The sequence below is a fragment of the Phyllobates terribilis genome, unplaced genomic scaffold (genome assembly GCF_046119375.1).
Source record: "Phyllobates terribilis strain yellow unplaced genomic scaffold, ASM4611937v1 Scaffold_3__8_contigs__length_932513732, whole genome shotgun sequence".
Classification (NCBI taxonomy): Eukaryota; Metazoa; Chordata; class Amphibia; order Anura; family Dendrobatidae; genus Phyllobates; species Phyllobates terribilis.
The window spans coordinates 24,622,764-24,635,464 of NW_027362763.1; the positions used below are offsets into that span (position 1 = coordinate 24,622,764).

General features: G+C 51.7%; 1 long non-coding RNA gene across 1 annotated transcript in view; it reads left to right on the forward strand.

Moving 5' to 3' along the window:
- Positions 1-12,402, forward strand: part of LOC141257895 (uncharacterized) — a 30,816-nt gene extending 18,414 nt beyond the window's left edge. The window contains exon 3 of the long non-coding RNA XR_012318119.1: positions 12,280-12,402. This is a non-coding gene — a long non-coding RNA (uncharacterized lncRNA). The remainder of the gene's footprint in view (positions 1-12,279) is intronic.
- The last annotated feature ends 299 nt before the right edge of the window (positions 12,403-12,701 follow it).

Consider the following 12,701-nt stretch of genomic DNA (forward strand, 5'->3'; position numbering starts at 1 on the left):
GGGTAAGATACGGGGGAGGGTGAGATACGGGGAGGGTGAGATGTATGTACAGGTGAGATACGGGGGAGGGTGAGATGTATGTACAGGTAAGATACGGGGGAGGGTGAGATACGGGGGAGGGTGAGATACGGGGGAGGGTGAGATACGGGGGAGGGTGAGATGTATGTACAGGTGAGATACGGGGAAGGATGAGATGTATGTACAGGTGAGATACGGGGAAGGATGAGATGTATGTACAGGTGAGATACGGGGAAGGATGAGATGTATGTACAGGTGAGATACGGGGGAGGGTGAGATGTATGTACAGGTGAGATACGGGGGAGGATGAGATGTATGTACAGGTGAGATACGGGGAAGGATGAGATGTATGTACAGGTAAGATACGGGGGAGGGTGAGATACGGGGGAGGGTGAGATACGGGGGAGGGTGAGATGTATGTACAGGTGAGATACGGGGGAGGGTGAGATACGGGGAGGGTGAGATACGGGGGAGGGTGAGATACGGGGGAGGGTGAGATACGGGGGAGGGTGAGATACGGGGAGGGTGAGATGTATGTACAGGTGAGATACGGGGGAGGGTGAGATACGGGGAGGGTGAGATGTATGTACAGGTAAGATACGGGGGAGGGTGAGATACGGGGGAGGGTGAGATACGGGGGAGGGTGAGATACGGGGGAGGGTGAGATGTATGTACAGGTGAGATACGGGGAAGGATGAGATGTATGTACAGGTGAGATACGGGGAAGGATGAGATGTATGTACAGGTGAGATACGGGGAAGGATGAGATGTATGTACAGGTGAGATACGGGGGAGGGTGAGATGTATGTACAGGTGAGATACGGGGGAGGATGAGATGTATGTACAGGTGAGATACGGGGAAGGATGAGATGTATGTACAGGTAAGATACGGGGGAGGGTGAGATACGGGGGAGGGTGAGATACGGGGGAGGGTGAGATGTATGTACAGGTGAGATACGGGGGAGGGTGAGATACGGGGAGGGTGAGATACGGGGAAGGATGAGATGTATGTACAGGTGAGATACGGGGAAGGATGAGATGTATGTACAGGTGAGATACGGGGAAGGATGAGATGTATGTACAGGTGAGATACAGGGGAGGGTGAGATGTATGTACAGGTGAGATGTATGTACAGGTGATGAGATACGGGGGAGGATGAGATGTATGTACAGGTGAGATACGGGGGAGGGTGAGATGTATGTACAGGTGAGATACGGGGGAGGGTGAGATGTATGTACAGGTGAGATACGGGGGAGGGTGAGATGTATGTACAGGTGAGATACGGGGGAGGATGAGATGTATGTACAGGTGAGATACGGGGGAGGGTGAGATGTATGTACAGGTGAGATACGGGGGAGGGTGAGATGTATGTACAGGTGAGATACGGGGGAGGATGAGATGTATGTACAGGTGAGATGTATGTACAGGTGAGATACAGGGGAGGGTGAGATGTATGTACAGGTGAGATGTATGTACAGGTGATGAGATACGGGGGAGGATGAGATGTATGTACAGGTGAGATACAGGGGAGGGTGAGATGTATGTACAGGTGAGATGTATGTACAGGTGATGAGATACGGGGGAGGATGAGATGTATGTACAGGTGAGATACGGGGGAGGGTGAGATGTATGTACAGGTGAGATACGGGGGAGGATGAGATGTATGTACAGGTGAGATACGGGGGAGGATGAGATGTATGTACAGGTGAGATGTATGTACAGGTGAGATACGGGGGAGGATGAGATGTATGTACAGGTGAGATACGGGGGAGGATGAGATGTATGTACAGGTGAGATGTATGTACAGGTGAGATACGGGGGAGGGTGAGATGTATGTACAGGTGAGATGTATGTACAGGTGATGAGATACGGGGGAGGGTGAGATGCATGTACAGGTGAGATACGGGGGAGTATGAGATACGGGGGAGGATGAGATGTATGTACAGGTAAGATACGGGGGAGGGTGAGAGACGGGGGAGGATGAGATGTATGTACAGGTGAGATACGGGGGAGGGTGAGATACGGGGGAGGGTGAGATGTATGTACAGGTGAGATACGGGGGAGGATGAGATGCATGTACAGGTGAGATACGGGGGAGGGTGAGATGTATGTACAGGTGATGAGATACGGGGGAGGGTGAGATGCATGTACAGGTGAGATACGGGGGAGGATGAGATGTATGTACAGGTGAGATACGGGGGAGGATGAGATGCATGTACAGGTGAGATACGGGGGAGGGTGAGATGTATGTACAGGTGATGAGATACGGGGGAGGGTGAGATGCATGTACAGGTGAGATACGGGGGAGGGTGAGATGTATGTACAGGTGAGATACGAGGGAGGATGAGATGCATGTACAGGTGAGATACGGGGGAGGGTGAGATGTATGTACAGGTGATGAGATACGGGGGAGGGTGAGATGCATGTACAGGTGAGATACGGGGGAGGATGAGATGTATGTACAGGTGAGATACGGGGGAGGGTGAGATACGGGGAAGGATGAGATGTATGTACAGGTGAGATACGGGGAAGGATGAGATGTATGTACAGGTGAGATACGGGGAAGGGTGAGATGTATGTACAGGTGAGATACGGGGGAGGATGAGATGTATGTACAGGTGATGAGATACGGGGGAGGGTGAGATGTATGTACAGGTGAGATACGGGGAAGGATGAGATGTATGTACAGGTGAGATACGGGGAAGGGTGAGATGTATGTACAGGTGAGATACGGGGGAGGATGAGATGTATGTACAGGTGATGAGATACGGGGGAGGGTGAGATGTATGTACAGGTGAGATACGGGGGAGGATGAGATGTATGTACAGGTGAGATGTATGTACAGGTGAGATACGGGGGAGGATGAGATGTATGTACAGGTGATGAGATACGGGGGAGGGTGAGATACGGGGGAGGGTGAGATGTATGTACAGGTGAGATGTATGTACAGGTGAGATACGGGGGAGGATGAGATGTATGTACAGGTGAGATGTATGTACAGGTGAGATACGGGGGAGGATGAGATGTATGTACAGGTGATGAGATACGGGGGAGGGTGAGATACGGGGGAGGGTGAGATGTATGTACAGGTGATGAGATACGGGGGAGGGTGAGATGCATGTACAGGTGAGATACGGGGGAGGATGAGATGTATGTACAGGTGAGATACGGGGGAGGATGAGATGTATGTACAGGTGAGATACGGGGAAGGGTGAGATGTATGTACAGGTGAGATACGGGGGAGGATGAGATGTATGTACAGGTGAGATACGGGGAAGGGTGAGATGTATGTACAGGTGAGATACGGGGGAGGATGAGATGTATGTACAGGTGAGATGTATGTACAGGTGAGATACGGGGGAGGATGAGATGTATGTACAGGTGAGATACGGGGGAGGATGAGATGCATGTACAGGTGAGATACGGGGGAGGGTGAGATGTATGTACAGGTGATGAGATACGGGGGAGGGTGAGATGCATGTACAGGTGAGATACGGGGGAGGGTGAGATGTATGTACAGGTGAGATACGGGGGAGGATGAGATGCATGTACAGGTGAGATACGGGGGAGGGTGAGATGTATGTACAGGTGATGAGATACGGGGGAGGGTGAGATGCATGTACAGGTGAGATACGGGGGAGGATGAGATGTATGTACAGGTGATGAGATACGGGGGAGGGTGAGATGTATGTACAGGTGAGATACGGGGGAGGGTGAGATGTATGTGCAGGTGAGATACGGGGGAGGGTGAGATGTATGTACAGGTGAGATATGGGGGAGGATGAGATGTATGTACAGGTGATGAGATACGGGGGAGGGTGAGATGTATGTACAGGTGAGATACGGGGGAGGGGGAGATGCATGTACAGGTGAGATACGGGGGAGGATGAGATGCATGTACAGGTGAGATACGGGGGAGGGTGAGATGTATGTACAGGTGATGAGATACGGGGGAGGGTGAGATGTATGTACAGGTGATGAGATATGGGGGAGGATGAGATGTATGTACAGGTGATGAGATACGGGGGAGGGTGAGATGTATGTACAGGTGAGATACGGGGGAGGGGGAGATGCATGTACAGGTGAGATACGGGGGAGGATGAGATACGGGGGAGGATGAGATACGGGGGAGGATGAGATGTATGTACAGGTGAGATACGGGGGAGGGTGAGAGGTATGTACAGGTGAGATACGGGGGAGGATGAGATACGGGGGAGGATGAGATGTATGTACAGGTGAGATACGGGGGAGGGTGAGAGGTATGTACAGGTGAGATACGGGGGAGGATGAGATGTATGTACAGGTGAGATACGGGGGAGGGGGAGATGCATGTACAGGTGAGATACGGGGGAGGATGAGATGTATGTACAGGTGAGATACGGGGGAGGATGAGATGCATGTACAGGTGAGATACGGGGGAGGATGAGATGTATGTACAGGTGAGATACGGGGGAGGATGAGATGTATGTACAGGTGAGATACGGGGGAGTATGAGATACGGGGGAGGGTGAGATGTATGTACAGGTGAGATACGGGGGAGGGGGAGATGCATGTACAGGTGAGATACGGGGGAGGGTGAGATGTATGTACAGGTGATGAGATACGGGGGAGGGTGAGATGCATGTACAGGTGAGATACGGGGGAGGGTGAGATGTATGTACAGGTGATGAGATACGGGGGAGGGTGAGATGTATGTACAGGTGAGATACGGGGGAGGATGAGATGTATGTACAGGTGAGATGTATGTACAGGTGAGATACGGGGGAGGATGAGATGTATGTACAGGTGAGATACGGGGGAGGATGAGATGTATGTACAGGTGAGATACGGGGGAGGGTGAGATGTATGTACAGGTGATGAGATACGGGGGAGGATGAGATGTATGTACAGGTGAGATACGGGGGAGGATGAGATGTATGTACAGGTGAGATACGGGGGAGGATGAGATGTATGTACAGGTGATGAGATATGGGGGAGGGTGAGATGTATGTACAGGTGAGATACGGGGGAGGATGAGATACGGGGGAGGATGAGATGTATGTACAGGTGAGATACGGGGGAGGGTGAGAGGTATGTACAGGTGAGATACGGGGGAGGATGAGATACGGGGGAGGATGAGATGTATGTACAGGTGAGATACGGGGGAGGGTGAGAGGTATGTACAGGTGAGATACGGGGGAGGATGAGATGTATGTACAGGTGAGATACGGGGGAGGATGAGATGTATGTACAGGTGAGATGTATGTACAGGTGAGATACGGGGGAGGATGAGATGTATGTACAGGTGAGATACGGGGGAGGATGAGATGTATGTACAGGTGAGATACGGGGGAGGATGAGATGTATGTACAGGTGAGATACGGGGGAGGATGAGATGTATGTACAGATGAGATACGGGGAAGGATGAGTTGTATGTACAGGTGAGATACGGGGAAGGATGAGTTGTATGTACAGGTGAGATACGGGGGAGGATGAGATGTATGTACAGGTGAGATACGGGGGAGGATGAGTTGTATGTACAGGTGAGATACGGGGGAGGATGAGATGTATGTACAGGTGAGATACGGGGAAGGGTGAGATGTATGTACAGGTGAGATACGGGGGAGGATGAGATGTATGTACAGGTGAGATACGGGGGAGGATGAGATGTATGTACAGGTGAGATACGGGGGAGGATGAGATGTATGTACAGGTGAGATACGGGGGAGGATGAGATGTATGTACAGGTGAGATACGGGGGAGGATGAGATGTATGTACAGGTGATGAGATACGGGGGAGGGTGAGATGTATGTACAGGTGAGATACGGGGGAGGATGACATGTATGTACAGGTGAGATACGGGGGAGGATGAGTTGTATGTACAGGTGAGATACGGGGGAGGATGAGATGTATGTACAGGTGAGATACGGGGAAGGGTGAGATGTATGTACAGGTGAGATACGGGGGAGGATGAGTTGTATGTACAGGTGAGATACGGGGGAGGATGAGATGTATGTACAGGTGAGATACGGCGAAGGGTGAGATGTATGTACAGGTGAGATATGGGGGAGGATGAGATGTATGTACAGGTGAGATACGGGGGAGGATGAGTTGTATGTACAGGTGAGATATGGGGGAGGATGAGATGTATGTACAGGTGAGATACGGGGAAGGGTGAGATGTATGTACAGGTGAGATATGGGGGAGGATGAGATGTATGTACAGGTGAGATACGGGGGAGGATGAGTTGTATGTACAGGTGAGATACGGGGGAGGATGAGATGTATGTACAGGTGAGATACGGGGAAGGGTGAGATGTATGTACAGGTGAGATACGGGGGAGGATGAGATGTATGTACAGGTGAGATGTATGTACAGGTGAGATACGGGGGAGGATGACATGTATGTACAGGTGAGATACGGGGGAGGATGAGATGTATGTACAGGTGAGATACGGGGGAGGATGAGATGTATGTACAGGTGAGATACGGGGGAGGATGAGATGTATGTACAGGTGATGAGATATGGGGGAGGGTGAGATGTATGTACAGGTGAGATACGGGGGAGGGTGAGATGTATGTACAGGTGAGATACGGGGGAGGATGAGATGTATGTACAGGTGAGATACGGGGGAGGATGAGATGTATGTACAGGTGAGATACGGGGGAGGATGAGATATATGTACAGGTGAGATACGGGGGAGGATGAGATGTATGTACAGGTGATGAGATACGGGGGAGGGTGAGATGTATGTACAGGTGAGATACGGGGGAGGATGAGATGCATGTACAGGTGAGATACGGGGGAGGATGAGATGTATGTACAGGTGAGATACGGGGGAGGATGAGATGTATGTACAGGTGAGATGTATGTACAGGTGAGATACGGGGGAGGATGAGATGTATGTACAGGTGAGATACGGAGGAGGATGAGATACGGGGGAGGATGAGATGTATGTACAGGTGAGATACGGGGGAGGATGAGATACGGGGAAGGATGAGATGTATGTACATGAGATACGGGGGAGGATGAGATGTATGTACAGGTGAGATACGGGGGAGGGTGAGATTTGGAGGAGGGTGAGATGTATGTACAGGTGAGATACGGGGGAGGGTGAGATGTATGTACAGGTGATGAGATACGGGGGAGGATGAGATGTATGTACAGGTGAGATACGGGGGAGGATGAGATGTATGTACAGGTGAGATACGGGGGAGGGTGAGATGTATGTACAGGTGAGATACGGGGGAGGGTGAGATGCATGTACAGGTGAGATACGGGGGAGGGTGAGATGTATGTACAGGTGAGATACGGGGGAGGATGAGTTGTATGTACAGGTGAGATACGGGGGAGGATGAGATGTATGTACAGGTGATGAGATACGGGGGAGGATGAGATGTATGTACAGGTGATGAGATACGGGGGAGGATGAGATATATGTACAGGTGAGATACGGGGGAGGATGAGATGTATGTACAGGTGAGATACGGGGGAGGGTGAGATGTATGTACAGGTGAGATACGGGGGAGGGTGAGATGTATGTACAGGTGAGATACGGGGAAGGATGAGTTGTATGTACAGGTGAGATATGGGGGAGGGTGAGATGCGGGGGAGGATGAGATGTATGTACAGGTGAGATACAGGGGAGGATGAGATACGGGGGAGGATGAGATGTATTTACAGGTGAGATACGGGGGAGGGTGAGATTTGGAGGAGGGTGAGATGTATGTACAGGTGAGATACGGGGGAGGGTGAGATGTATGTACAGGTGATGAGATACGGGGGAGGATGAGATGTATGTACAGGTGAGATACGGGGGAGGATGAGATGTATGTACAGGTGAGATACGGGGGAGGGTGAGATGTATGTACAGGTGAGATACGGGGGAGGGTGAGATGTATGTACAGGTGAGATACGGGGGAGGATGAGTTGTATGTACAGGTGAGATACGGGGGAGGATGAGATGTATGTACAGGTGATGAGATACGGGGGAGGATGAGATGTATGTACAGGTGATGAGATACGGGGGAGGATGAGATATATGTACAGGTGAGATACGGGGGAGGATGAGATGTATGTACAGGTGAGATACGGGGGAGGGTGAGATGTATGTACAGGTGAGATACGGGGGAGGATGAGATGTATGTACAGGTGAGATACGGGGAAGGATGAGTTGTATGTACAGGTGAGATACGGGGAAGGATGAGATGTATGTACAGGTGAGATACGGGGGAGGATGAGATGTATGTACAGGTAAGATACGGGGGAGGGTGAGATACGGGGGAGGGTGAGATGTATGTACAGGTGAGATACGGGGAAGGGTGAGATGTATGTACAGGTGAGATACGGGGGAGGATGAGATGTATGTACAGGTGAGATACGGGGGAGGGTGAGATGTATGTACAGGTGAGATACGGGGAAGGGTGAGATGTATGTACAGGTGAGATACGGGGGAGGGTGAGATGTATGTACAGGTGAGATACGGGGGAGGGTGAGATGTATGTACAGGTGAGATACGGGGAAGGGTGAGATGTATGTACAGGTGAGATACGGGGGAGGATGAGTTGTATGTACAGGTGAGATACGGGGGAGGGCGAGATGTATGTACAGGTGAGATACGGGGGAGGGTGAGATGTATGTACAGGTGAGATACGGGGGAGGGTGAGATGTATGTACAGGTGAGATACGGGGGAGGGGGTGGGGGAGTTGTATGTACAGGTGAGATACGGGGGAGTGTGAGATGTATGTACAGGTGAGATACGGGGGAGGGTGAGATGTATGTACAGGTGAGGTACGGGGGAGGATGAGATGTATGTACAGGTGAGATACGGGGGAGGGGGAGATGTATGTACAGGTGAGATACGGGGGAGGATGAGATGTATGTACAGGTGATATACGGGGGAGGGTGAGATGTATGTACAGGTGAGATACGGGGAGGGTGAGATGTCTGTACAGGTGAGATACGGGGGAGGGGGAGGGTGAGATGTATGTACAGGTGAGATATGGGGGAGGATGAGATGTATGTACAGGTGATGAGATATGGGGGAGGGTGAGATGTATGTACAGGTGAGATACGGGGGAGGGTGAGATGTATGTACAGGTGAGATACGGGGGAGGATGAGATGTATGTACAGGTGAGATACGGGGGAGGATGAGATGTATGTACAGGTGATGAGATACGGGGGAGGGTGAGATGTATGTACAGGTGAGATACGGGGGAGGATGAGATGCATGTACAGGTGAGATACGGGGGAGGATGAGATGTATGTACAGGTGAGATACGGGGGAGGATGAGATGTATGTACAGGTGAGATGTATGTACAGGTGAGATACGGGGGAGGATGAGATGTATGTACAGGTGAGATACGGGGGAGGATGAGATACGGGGAGGATGAGATGTATGTACAGGTGAGATACGGGGGAGGATGAGATACGGGGGAGGATGAGATGTATGTACATGAGATACGGGGGAGGATGAGATGTATGTACAGGTGAGATACGGGGGAGGGTGAGATTTTGAGGAGGGTGAGATGTATGTACAGGTGAGATACGGGGGAGGGTGAGATGTATGTACAGGTGATGAGATATGGGGGAGGATGAGATGTATGTACAGGTGAGATACGGGGGAGGGTGAGATTTGGAGGAGGGTGAGATGTATGTACAGGTGAGATACGGGGGAGGGTGAGATGTATGTACAGGTGATGAGATACGGGGAGGATGAGATGTATGTACAGGTGAGATACGGGGGAGGATGAGATGTATGTACAGGTGAGATACGGGGGAGAGTAAGATGTATGTACAGGTGAGATACGGGGGAGGGTGAGATACGGGGGAGGGTGAGATGTATGTACAAGTGAGATACGGGGGAGGATGAGTTGTATGTACAGGTGAGATACGGGGGAGGATGAGATGTATGTACAGGTGATGAGATACGGGGGAGGATGAGATGTATGTACAGGTGATGAGATACGGGGGAGGATGAGATATATGTACAGGTGAGATACGGGGGAGGATGAGATGTATGTACAGGTGAGATACGGGGGAGGGTGAGATGTATGTACAGGTGAGATACGGGGGAGGATGAGATGTATGTACAGGTGAGATACGGGGAAGGATGAGTTGTATGTACAGGTGAGATATGGGGGAGGATGAGATGTATGTACAGGTGAGATACGGGGGAGGATGAGTTGTATGTACAGGTGAGATACGGGGGAGGGTGAGATGTATGTACAGGTGAGATATGGGGGAGGGGGAGATGTATGTACAGGTGAGATACGGGGGAGGGTGAGATGTATGTACAGGTGAGATACGGGGGAGGGTGAGATGTATGTACAGGTGAGATACGGGGGAGGGCGAGATGTATGTACAGGTGAGATACGGGGGAGGGTGAGATGTATGTACAGGTGAGATACGGGGGAGGGTGAGATGTATGTACAGGTGAGATACGGGGGAGGGGGTGGGGGAGATGTATGTACAGGTGAGATACGGGGGAGGGTGAGATGTATGTACAGGTGAGATACGGGGGAGGATGAGATGTATGTACAGGTGAGATACGGGGGAGGATGAGATGTATGTACAGGTGAGATACGGGGGAGGATGAGATGTATGTACAAGTGAGATACGGGGGAGGATGAGTTGTATGTACAGGTGAGATACGGGGGAGGGTGAGATGTATGTACAGGTGAGATACGGGGGAGGGGGAGATGTATGTACAGGTGAGATACGGGGGAGGGTGAGATGTATGTACAGGTGAGATACGGGGGAGGGTGAGATGTATGTACAGGTGAGATACGGGGGAGGGCGAGATGTATGTACAGGTGAGATACGGGGGAGGGTGAGATGTATGTACAGGTGAGATACGGGGGAGGGTGAGATGTATGTACAGGTGAGATACGGGGGAGGGGGTGGGGGAGATGTATGTACAGGTGAGATACGGGGGAGGGTGAGATGTATGTACAGGTGAGATACGGGGGAGGGTGAGATGTATGTACAGGTGAGATACGGGGGAGGATGAGATGTATGTACAGGTGAGATACGGGGGAGGATGAGATGTATGTACAGGTGAGATACGGGGGAGGGGGAGGGTGAGATGTATGTACAGGTGAGATACGGGGGAGGATGAGATGTATGTACAGGTGAGATAAGGGGGAGGGTGAGATGTATGTACAGGTGAGATACGGGGAGGGTGAGATGTCTGTACAGGTGAGATACGGGGGAGGGGGAGGGTGAGATGTATGTACAGGTGAGATACGGGGGAGGGTGAGATGTATGTACAGGTGAGATACGGGGGAGGATGAGATGTATGTACAGGTGAGATACGGGGGAGGATGAGATGTATGTACAGGTGATGAGATACGGGGGAGGGTGAGATGTATGTACAGGTGAGATACGGGGGGAGGGTGAGATGTATGTACAGGTGAGATACGGGGGAGGGTGAGATGTATGTACAGGTGAGATACGGGGAAGGATGAGATGTATGTACAGGTGATGAGATACGGGGGAGGGTGAAATGTATGTACAGGTGAGATACGGGGGAGGGTGAAATGTATGTACAGGTGAGATACGGGGAAGGATGAGATGTATGTACAGGTGATGAGATACGGGGGAGGGTGAAATGTATGTACAGGTGAGATACGGGGGAGGATGAGATGTATGTACAGGTGAGATACGGGGGAGGATGAGATGTATGTACAGGTGAGATACGGGGGAGGGTGAGATGTATGTACAGGTGAGATACGGGGGAGGGTGAGATGTATGTACAGGTGAGATACGGGGGAGGATGAGATGTATGTACAGGTGAGATACGGGGAGGGTGAGATGTATGTACAGGTGAGATACGGGGGAGGGTGAGATGTATGTACAGGTGAGATACGGGGAGGATGAGATGTATGTACAGGTGAGATACGGGGGAGGATGAGATGTATGTACAGGTGATGAAATACGGGGGAGGGTGAGATGTATGTACAGGTGAGATACGGGGGAGGATGAGATGTATGTACAGGTGATGAGATACGGGGGAGGATGAGATGTATGTACAGGTGATGAGATACGGGGGAGGGTGAGATGTATGTACAGGTGATGAGATACGGGGGAGGATGAGATGTATGTACAGGTGATGAGATACGGGGGAGGATGAGATGTATGTACAGGTGATGAGATACGGGGGAGGGTGAGATGTATGTACAGGTGAGGAACTCGGCCTTTCGTGTGAGTCTCGTGCATGTGGGGATTTTCTGCTTGTGCCCCCCGTGCCCCCCGCTCATCCTGTGTCTTTCTGGCAGGTGCCTGTCTCAGCGCTGGCAGCGAGGCGGTAATGCCTCCAACTCGTGTACTGTGCTGTCCCTGCTGGGGGCCCCCTGCGCCTTCATGGGCTCTTTGGCCCCTGGCTACATCGCAGAGTAAGTACTAGACATCTGTGGGGCGGTGGGTACAGATGAGAGTTGGACAGGGCCTCCATAGCCAGCCGTGGCCCAGAGGAGAATCGGGCAGGGACTTGGGCCACCACGCTGATTCAGGAGTGGGTGGGTGTATTCTGCAGATATGGATACGGCCGCTCAGTCACCCCCAGGAGCCCCGGCTCAGACTTCACAGCGGGGTCTCTGGACACCGGGGACGCCGGACAGCGGACACCGAAAACTCCTTTCTCCGTTTTTCTGTGGATCAAAGAAAGCAGACGTTTACCTAAGCCACTCCATTTCCCCCC